The sequence below is a fragment of the Balaenoptera borealis genome (genome assembly GCF_965194805.1).
Source record: "Balaenoptera borealis genome assembly, chromosome: 1".
NCBI lineage: Eukaryota > Metazoa > Chordata > Mammalia > Artiodactyla > Balaenopteridae > Balaenoptera > Balaenoptera borealis.
In genome coordinates, this window is record NC_138860.1 from 88,031,681 (window position 1) to 88,041,840 (window position 10,160).

Consider the following 10,160-nt stretch of genomic DNA (forward strand, 5'->3'; position numbering starts at 1 on the left):
CCAACGGGGGAAAGTGGCAGGGGGGGTGGCAGTGGTGGTGGTGTGATGAATTGGGAGATTGCGATTGACATGTATACACTAATATGTATAAAATGGATAACTAATAAGAACCTGCTGTATAAAAAAATAAAATTCAAAAAAAAAAGAAGAATGAAGACATGAAAAACAAAATGATTACAAGATTATAATTTTAAAAATTCTCCAGGGAAAGTGCACAGCTGCCTCTAGATTCTGGAAAGATGACAAAGGTCTTATCTTTTAGAAGATTTGAGCTTTGGGAAGAAGATGTGAGATAAAATGAGAAAAAGGAAAGAACAAAGTTCCTGAAATAGTGGTCAAATCGTAGAAGTTTAAGAGTTAATTAGTGAATATGCTTCTATGGTTGGAGATGGTAGTTGGACAATATGTGAATAGGTAATGATTGTAGCCCTAGGCTATGGTCAGTATGCCTTGGCATTGTTTTGCCTTCAGGAGTTGAAGTTTCCTGGCAGTCACAGAGTCAAGTGAAATCTGACGCCATGGAAAGATATAATGATGTTATATAGCTATGTGACCCAATTTTACAAGAAGATCCAGCTGATACTTCTATAAGAAAACATAAAATTGAAATTCAAAAAGCCCCTGGGGAAATGTGGAAGCTGTTCAGAATTAACATGAATGAGTATTTAGAAGAATCTGGGTTGGGGACCAAGAAGCATAGCATAAACTTGTAGAACTATACATCAATGAACACAATTATGCAAAGAAGACTTTAGTTTAGAGGAGCTTATGGTGACAAATCCACACAACACACCCTGTCAGATCTAGGGATGCTGTCAGCCGGAAGCTGAAGTTAAATATAACCAAGGTAGACTTGAAAATCTTGACTTTTCAGCAAAATATGTTGACAGGCATTGAAACTGTTCAACAGAAATATAAGAGCTTTATTTGGGCTTAAGTGTATGCAAGTCATATTGCTTCTGATCCAAAAGCAAAAACAAGAATGGAAAAGAAGAACATGAAATATGTTCATTGGGAAGATAGTCAAATAACAGGTTGAAAATAAGAAGGAAATCAAATATTCTCTTTCACCAGTTGAAGACATGTCAGAAACATTGTGAATCACTGTCTGAGGTTAAGTCAAGCTCTTGCATGTTAGATTTCACAACTGCTCAGTTGAATTTATTGGCCTGTAACTTACTAAATGCATAACGCTATTTATAGTAAATCTGTGCAAATAAGGCAGTTGTATGTGGGTGGAGGGGGGGAGGGAGAGGGAGAGGGAGAGAGAGAGAGAGAGATTGAACACCATGTTTCCTGCATACCCCCAATCATGAATGCTCTCAAACTCCCTATGTTAGCAAGGAAGACATAACTTAATGGCTTAATTGGTACAAGTCTCAGGGTAATCACTGATTAAATTCTAATTAATTTGTTTTCTGTATATTTCTATAGACAACTGCACTCTTAGCCATACTGAGATTATTGGTTATAATACAGAATTAACCAGAGCCATTCAGTCTTTTCATACACAGTGATTTTTGCTTTTCCCTTATGCAATGTCCCTCCTACAAACTACAGATTAGAAATTGAGGCTTCTGAAAGAAACATCAAAAGAGCCTCAGTAAAAGACTGTATCTAGTCTTCTTAACTGTTAATAGTACAGGAAATAGACTCATGGGTACAGCTTCCAGTGTAAGCTAACACCATCACCTCAGACAGACACTTGTCAGACTGTACAAGTGACTCCAACTTGTACAAGGATTCCTGCAAGGATTTCCAGGACTCTTTTACCCAGAAGCAGATGACTTTGTAAGGAAGTAGATTACTTACCCAAGATCAACAAAACATGAATTAATTACTGGGTCTAAATGTACCAAAAGAACTAATCAAATTGTGGTTAATATTCTCTCTTTAGTGTGCATATGAGAAAACCCCTTTTCTTTTTAATATACCTTGACTCCTCAATTTAACAGGGTCTATTTGTACAAACTGAAATGAAACATTGTTTAAATGGTATTTTATGATACCTGAGTCTTTGGAATACTGAAAAGACATCCTGGGGAAGTCTTACTATAGACTGTAAGCTAATTAAACATCAAGAAATTTTAAGAATAATGACTCTATAGAAAATAATATGGGAAATTCCCTGGTGGTCCAGTGGTTGGGACTCCATGCTTCCACTGCAGGGGGCACGGGTTCGATCCCTGGTCGGGGAACTAGGATCCCACATGCCACGGTCAAAAAAAAAAAAAGTATGTGTTGATTGGCTTACAAAACTATTCAGCATAATGTAACAATGGTTAAACATAATGGAAAATGCTTTTATTAAATTCCTTTACTTTTCATGATCTTGTAGTTACTTACAAATATTCAGTAAGAATCCTTATTCTTCCTACCAGAACATAATAATATATTATATTGTAATTACATTGTAATATATGACCATGCCACAGATCTTGTTAAATTTGGTGTGCAAGCTCACTTTAAGGCATAAGAGCCATACTTCACTTATAGAACTGATGCCTACAAAGTCCTTTCAGAAAAATGGTCCCTTACCTGGTATACGGCTTATGGAATCCCAGGCTTACAGATACTAAAAGATGTCCCTTTCTATAGGCCACAACATTGACAAGTATGGGGATCTTAGGGAAAGAGGACCCATACAGTTTTAGGTGCAGCAGATAAATCCTGGTAGAGGTAGTCTGGATAATTATTAGTTCTTGATCTCAGTAAAACTGATAAGAGAATAAAATACTTCTTGCATTCCCTCCAAAATAAATGACAACCCCAGAGGCTTTACAAGGCTTCCAGAAAGAAGTTAACTCATAGCCTTAGTATCTAATTATATTAACTATATGTTAACAAGGATGTTTATGAGCATTAATCAACATTTCTTTTTACAGCTATGCAAATAAAACTTGTCAAATAAAAGAAAAATTCAAAATAATTGTATTGAACCAGAAAATTGCCAACCACTTAGGTGAATGGAACCATGCCTTACAGGTAGAAATTTGACTACAGAGAGGAACTAGGGTAGTAAAACTGACATTTTGCCCTTTCACCATTATGAATAAACATGTACACCATCTGCAGTCAAGAAAATAAACACATCTAGAACCTGAGATAAACAAAAAACCTGTGGTCACCCAGTTTAGCTTTGGTCCCCCCCCAAAAAATGAAAACTTAATCATTTCTTGTAAACATGCACTCTAACAAACAACCTTATTTTTCCTTCCACACTTATTAACTGCTATTCTTCTATAAAATACAGTTTTCCCTCCTCCATCTTTTCTTTAAGTATAGCACATGGATTATACTATGTGTATACTACATATATATTATATGGAGTCCTCCCTCATTCAGTATGTTATAATCATTATTCTTTTTGATGCTCCATTGGTCTCCAATTTAAACAGGGGAACTTTTCAGGCTGGCTTCTGTGATCTTTTGACATGTCTCTACTAGTCTTTGGACACAACAAAATGTTGCAGGCTCACTTATACTTTTCTTCCCCAACACAAAATCAGGCATTTCTACAAGGGATCCCAGACAAATGGTATTTAGAAACTGACCACTAGATGAGCTCATTGCTGTGAGGTATCACTGCTTCTAGACCTTATCAGTGGGTATCATTATGTAATAGGGAAGAACAAATTTGACTTCAGATTGGATCTGGTTCTTTTACTTTAACCTTTGTATTCTATTGCTTTTGCTACAAGTTAATAACTAAAAGAATGTTGCCTATAGCCTGAAATATACAAGACAGCCCATTCTCAAGGCTCTGACCTTTAAAAGGCATAATGTCTTGTTGGAGGTTTATAGGAACACTGTGATCAGACCTACTCAGACAGCTGCAAGAACAAAGGATTCTGGCACCAAGAAATTTTCAATAATCAATCACTTTCCCTCCCCTTTCAGTATAAAAGAAGCCTGAATTCTAAATCCATAAGATGGTTCTTTGGGACATTAGTCCACCATCTTCTCTGTCTGCTGGCTTTCTGAATAGAGTCACTTTTTCTTGTCCCAACAACTCACCTCTCAATTTATTGGCCTGTTGTGCAGCACACGTTAGGAGAGCTTGGACTTGGTAACAATTAGTTGATATGGCTATCTCCAATTCCAGTCCAACACTATAAGGTTCTTCCTCAGCTCTTCCCATTTCATCATTTTGTCCTCCATCTTCCAAGTTGATAACCTTGATTCCTGACAATATCAACATTTTTACTTATTTGCTCTATCCTACTATACACACAAGACAGCTTCAGAATTATTATACCAATTCTATGACCAACCTTAAACCTATTAAGTAAAGTTCAAGATGTCCTTAGGATATATCCCACTGTGGGTGTACAGACAAGCACTGCTTTCAAAATTTACTTGAATTAATTATATTCTATGTGGTTATATTATCATTTGATATATAATTAAATTCTTTTGTTCTGCTTTTATTTTTTAATTTTAAGGTTAGCTTTTTCATCCTCTTTTGGAATATGTAAAACAGTGACATCGTTTAAAAAATGAAAACTGTAAGATACACTTAGAAAAAATCCCCTCCTATCTCCATATCTTAGACTCCATTCCTGTGCAACCCTAGATAAAAACATTTTCATTAGTTTCTGGCCTATCCTTCCTGCAAGATAAGCATATCTATTTCCCCTTTTCCTTACATAAAAGATAGCATCCTGTTGAGATAGGCTGGGACCTAGGACCCTTTACTGGAGTGCTTGCACCTGGACAAACATCTCCTAGAGCAACAGAATACAAAGAAACTATAACGGACTAAAAATAACTGCACACCTTCACTGTTGGGACAATTATGAACAATACGCTACAAAAAGGCCACAAACCAACTGCCATTTCTGACCCATTCATCTTTCTTCTGCCTGAATCCTAAAACATTAGAAAGTTGCTTTTTCAAGCCCCGCTTGTAGCCAAAAGGGAGGAGCATGCTTTTTTCCCTCCATTAATCTATTTTAGTCGGTAGTTTGTCAGACTTTTAATTTCAAGGTCTTGAGTATCGCCCAGCGTTCTTTGAATTTTCTGGTATCTACTGCACCCCATCATTGTGCGCGGTACCGGATGTAGCCACGAGGGGGCGATATGAGCCACTGATTTGTTCCAATTGAAGGCCTAAAGAAAGAGTGCTGACGGTTCACTTTCGAGGCATTTGACCAATCACCCAGGAGCTGCGCCGAACCCAAAGTTCTTCATCTTGGAGTCACCCCGGCTCCAGGGTGGTCCCGGGCGGGCAAAAGGCCTCGAGCACTGGCTATGGACACTCAGCCACTCCCTCGAGCAAAGTCCCCTAAAGGGTCCTGACCCGAGAAGCAGTCGGGCTTCTCGCGTTGATGGAAAATGTTCCTCACCTTCCTGTCAGACTGTGGCCGCTCTTCCCCATGTTCTGATAGCCTGAGCTGTGTACTGGGGCGGGCGCAGGGAAAGTGAGGACGAGTGATAGCAAAGCAGATGCAGGAAGCGGGAAAGATGAGGAGGAAGACAGCAAGGAACGCAGGGAGGAGAGAGGGCTCTCGAGAGTAGAATCGGAGGCGGAGGAGGAGGAGGAGGAGGCAATCCCACGAAGTCCCAAGGGCTGTTCTGAGGGTCTTCAGAGCTCCCACGGCAGCGGGAAGAGGACACTTGGAAAGAAGAGGAAAGGAACCTTTTTTTTTTCCTGGCGGGAATTTTACCTCAGGGCAGAAAACTCTAGAAATGCCGGCAGAGCAGGTGGATTTGGGGGAGCCCTAAAAGCCCTTCCCTGTCGCTCACCCCGAATGGATTTCATCTCATTCCACGACAAACAAACCTGAAGAGATGGCCTAGGGCAGGCGAGTCAGGCGCCTCCTGGCGTCGCGGAGGAAGCGGGCTCGGGACGGGGTGACGTGAGCGACGGGCGGGAGGCCGCTCCTGGGCCCGCGGGGCTGTGCGCCGCCTGGCTCAGCGGCGGCAGCAGTGGAGCAGCCGGCAGAGGGTTCCATGGTGTAATGGTGAGCACTCTGGACTCTGAATCCAGCGATCCGAGTTCAAATCTCGGTGGGACCTTTCTGTTTAGTTAGAAAAAGGGGATTTTTTACTCCTCAGATGCGACGTGCTTTCCCGCTCCCGCGTCCCCGACAGGCGCGGTCCGCGCGCTCCACGCGGACGTGGCGGGCAGGTGAGGGGACGAGCCCGCGGCGTCCCCGCTGGACCCTGGCGACTCTGCCCGTCGCGGGCCATCGGAGGCCCCGGCCCCGCCGCCCAGGGGCGCAGCGACCGAGCCAGTGCCGCCCCCTCGTCGGGTCACCCTGGGTCTCGGGGGCGAAAGACAGAGGCTGCGCCCACTGAGTCCTGCCCCGCGAGAGGGCTTCGCCCCGCACGTCTTGTAGCTAACTGCGCGGTTGTCCCTGTGAGTAAATGGTCGCGGGGCGGGGCTGTGACGTCGCTGAGCAGCCAGGGTGACAGCGTCTTAGCTTTCGGGTCGAGCGTTCCAGACCTGGATGGGAAGTACTGTATTGTATTCAGGTGCCCTATTTTATTCAGAATTTTAATTGATCCTATTCCAGTTTATTCCCATTTTATTCAGAATTTCTTGCTTCTAAGTCTCCATTGGACACGAAAAGGCACTATTAGGCTAAGATTTGAACCTTCTCTCCAGGAAATCTCATCCTTTCATCCCAAGCTCAGCCAGAAAGAGGAGCCCGGGCTGCGGATTCCGGCGTCTGGGGGAGAGCAGGGATCCCTGACCCACCTCCACCCAGGCCTTTGAGACACGTGCAGATCTTATAGTCAAGGCTAGACTACAGTGAATATGCCTTGTTTGGTTTGATTTGAGCTGGGAACCACATTCATTTTTTTTAATCATTATAAAGTTAATTTTTAAAAGGTCGCCTCTAGACATTGAAAACACAATGTAACAAATGAACCCAGCCAAATGCTCCCAGACAGAGGAGAAGGTTGTTCTTGGAGCCGCAGGCGCTCTCCTCAGGGTGGGCGGCACCGGGAGCGTCAGCGAGGGCGCAGCTGGAGGGAATGCTGACTCCAGGCCTTGGGGGTCTCGGGCGGGGAGTCTGGGCGTCCTCAGAACGTGGAGTTCTCCGGTGAGGTGTGCGCCTCGCCACCTCGCCCGCCTGCTCTGTGGCCAGTAGGGGGCAAGGCACCAAGTCCAAAAGGTAGAACCATACGGTGTTGCCGGTGGTGATCAGGCACGGGAAGCCCGTTTTGTTAGGATTCGAATTCAGACCCAAGCAGGCAGGCTCCCATCACCGCACCAATCACACCACGACCACTGTGCTCCACCGGGGACCTACGGAGCTGTGGTCGGATGCACGTTAGCGCAGCCGTCTTTCTCCTTTGCAGCTTTCCTCCTTCACGCCTCTCAGACCCGACACCTACGCCCGCAGGCTGAGGCCGCAGCACCGCCTTGGGTGGGGAGTTCAGAGCCGGTCGGGGCGGTGCCCTCCTGGCCTTTCTAGGACTTTTATCTGGTTCTAAATCAGCTGCTAGAAGAAAGGTTTTGAAGAACAGCTGATCTGAAAAATCTAGGTTCCTCGAGGACTAAAACCTTACAGGTGGCATAAGAATTCTTGGTCTACCCCCCACCCCTGGCCCCGGCGGCGGAATGCATCCTCCGCGAGGTTTATTGGGCGCCTGCTGGATGCCAGGCCCTACTCCGGGCGAGGGGCTGCCTGGTGAGCAAACTCCGGGTCGTGCCTCGTGGAGCCCTTCTCTGGAGGCGCCCAGAGGGGGCAGAACGGTGGGGACACAGCCGGTTGCTGTCCTTCCCCCGTACGACCACCCGGGCCTGGAGGGGGACTTGCGGTGCGCGCGACGGGTGAGGCCGATCACGAGTGGGAAATGGAGGACTTGAGGCCGAGAGAGGCGGCAGTCGTCTCGTGTAGAGGGGCCGCTTTCGAGGCGGCCAGGAGCAGGCGAGGATGGTCGTGGGCGCGGCGTTGCTTCGTCTGAGCCTCCAGCTCACTCGGGCTCGGTGTCCACGGCCTGACATGCCCGACGACAACGCTCAGTGTCTCTGGCGCCGGCGAGGTTGGACAAGATAGAGACATTTGAATCTCTTTTCCGCTGGGGTTGGAGGGGACGGGGAATACATTCTGATTCCAGGATGTTACAAGAAAGCTTCGCAGCGGCTCGTCTCTGTGGCGCAATCGGTTAGCGCGTTCGGCTGTTAACCGAAAGGTTGGTGGTTCGAGCCCACCCAGGGACGAACTTGGTTCTTGGAATCTGATGAGCGAGGCCTCAGCTGTCGCTTTTATGCGTCTGCCCTTTCAGTTCCTCCCCAGCGCCCCTCTCCCGGAATCTCCACCCAGCTGATCTCGGCCTGCTCCCGGTTTTTACCTGGTGCCCCTGGTCTCTCTGCACCACGTGGAGGGCTGCCCTCACTAAGTCATCTGCCTTGTACGTTCCAGGACAACTGCCAGAGGATGAAGGCACACGCACACGGGTGGCGGCAATCCCTTACTCAAGCTGCGACGTCGGCAATCAAGCTCCATGGCACCACCCGCGCGGAGTAGCCCCCGCCCCATCTCAGGACGCCTCAGCCCTTGCATTTGGGACTGCCGCTTTCTACTCAAAGTGATCTGCAGAGTCAATGCAATTCCGATTCAAAATTCTTTCTTCTGCGTTTTCGAATTGCTCGCTGTTAATCCCTTGCAGTACATTCCCTTTCAGACAGTGTAGTTTTCACCTCTTTACGTTAGAGTGGGTCTTTTTTAAATGGTTCCCGTGTGTACATTTAACTGTTGGAACTTACGGAATACAGGTGGAATAAATGTTTTAATGTCCTTCTCTGGTGATTATAACATCTGTATCAGCTCTGGGTGATTTGCAAATGACCGATGTGTCTCTGCATTATGGGTCATTCCTCCTGCCTCTTTGGATACCTCAAGATCGCTGATGGAACGCCACGCACTGTGGGATGTTGCCTTGTTGGAGACTGGACAGTTGTGTGTTCCTGTAAACGCTGAACTTCGTTCATGGATGTAGTAAATTCCTTAGAGTTTGATCGTTTCTGGTCTTGCTTTTATGATTTGCGAAGTGGTTCCGAGCAGCGCTCAGTCTGGGGCTAACTAGTTTTCGCTACTCAGGCAAGATATTACCGCGTACTCCAGCCCCTGCCCTCATGAATCACGATTTTTCTTGTTGTTTTTCCCTTTAGTCTATCTGCTTGGGGAAAGCACTATCTGTGTGAGTCTCTTGTCTTGTCAAAGATTTCTCCGGACCTTGGGGAGTTTCCTCCTAGGGCCGCACTGCTCAGTACTGTGCTGCACGATGAACAGAACTCCTGTGCAGTTCTGTTTTACTTTCAGCATCTCTCTCTTCTCTGTGAGTCTGTCCTGTGGACGCTAGTTCCTCCGGCCTCCCTGCACTGTAAAGCTCCGTGTTCTTAACTGAACAAGGTCCACTGGGCTCCTTTGCCCTCGGGTGCGTCGCTTGGAAACTCCCCAAGCAGTAAACTGGACCCATAATTCCGCATCCATGAAGGATTATTCACTACCGTTTTTCATCAGACGCCCAGTCTTTTTAGTAAATTACTTTCACTGATCTTCTCCTGCGTTGGGTCTCTGTTGCTCCGCGCGGGCTTTCCTCTTATTGCGGTAAGCAGTAGCGGTGGCGGTGGCTATTAGTCATCGCGGTGCTTCTTAACGCAGTGGCATGTCTTGTTGCAGAGCAGGTCTTTCCCGCCCGCAGACTACAGTAGGTTCGACACGGGGACTCCTGCAAACTCGCGCCCATGTCCCCTGCGTAGCCTGCTGGATTCTTAATCACTGCTCTACCAGGAAAACCCGGAGAACCAAACACCGGAAGTCCTTTGTTCCCCGTTCCCAGGAGTTGTTTGCTGTTCAAAGCCTAACATTAAAAAAAAGAAAATCTGTGGAAATACAAAGTAGTTTTTGCAGAAATCCTTTAAGTATTAAGGCAATTTTTCGAAACTTTGATCTCCAAAGAACCAACCCAATTGCACGAAAAGTTCATACACGATTCTCCACAGCGAAAAAATCAGTATGACTAGCACCCACCACCCCATACAACTGGGATTCTCTTAAGGTATTTTTCCAAAACACGAGAAAAAAATTTAACAGGACATACAAGACCCTTACGTTTCCCTTATTTGATAATCTACACAAACTAATTCTACTGTTCAACAGCAATTGCAGGGGGAAAGCGCGCACGCAGTCCCCCACTAC

General features: G+C 45.9%; 1 long non-coding RNA gene across 2 annotated transcripts; it reads left to right on the forward strand.

Moving 5' to 3' along the window:
- Positions 1–5,972: 5,972 nt before the first annotated feature.
- On the forward strand, positions 5,973–8,977 carry LOC309616974. Of its 2 annotated transcripts, none has more exons than XR_014237693.1 (2): positions 5,973–6,364; positions 8,382–8,977. It is a non-coding gene; the product is annotated as an uncharacterized lncRNA (long non-coding RNA). The 2 variants fall into 2 exon arrangements; XR_014237694.1 differs by lacking the exon at positions 5,973–6,364 and adding an exon at positions 6,371–7,646.
- The last annotated feature ends 1,183 nt before the right edge of the window (positions 8,978–10,160 follow it).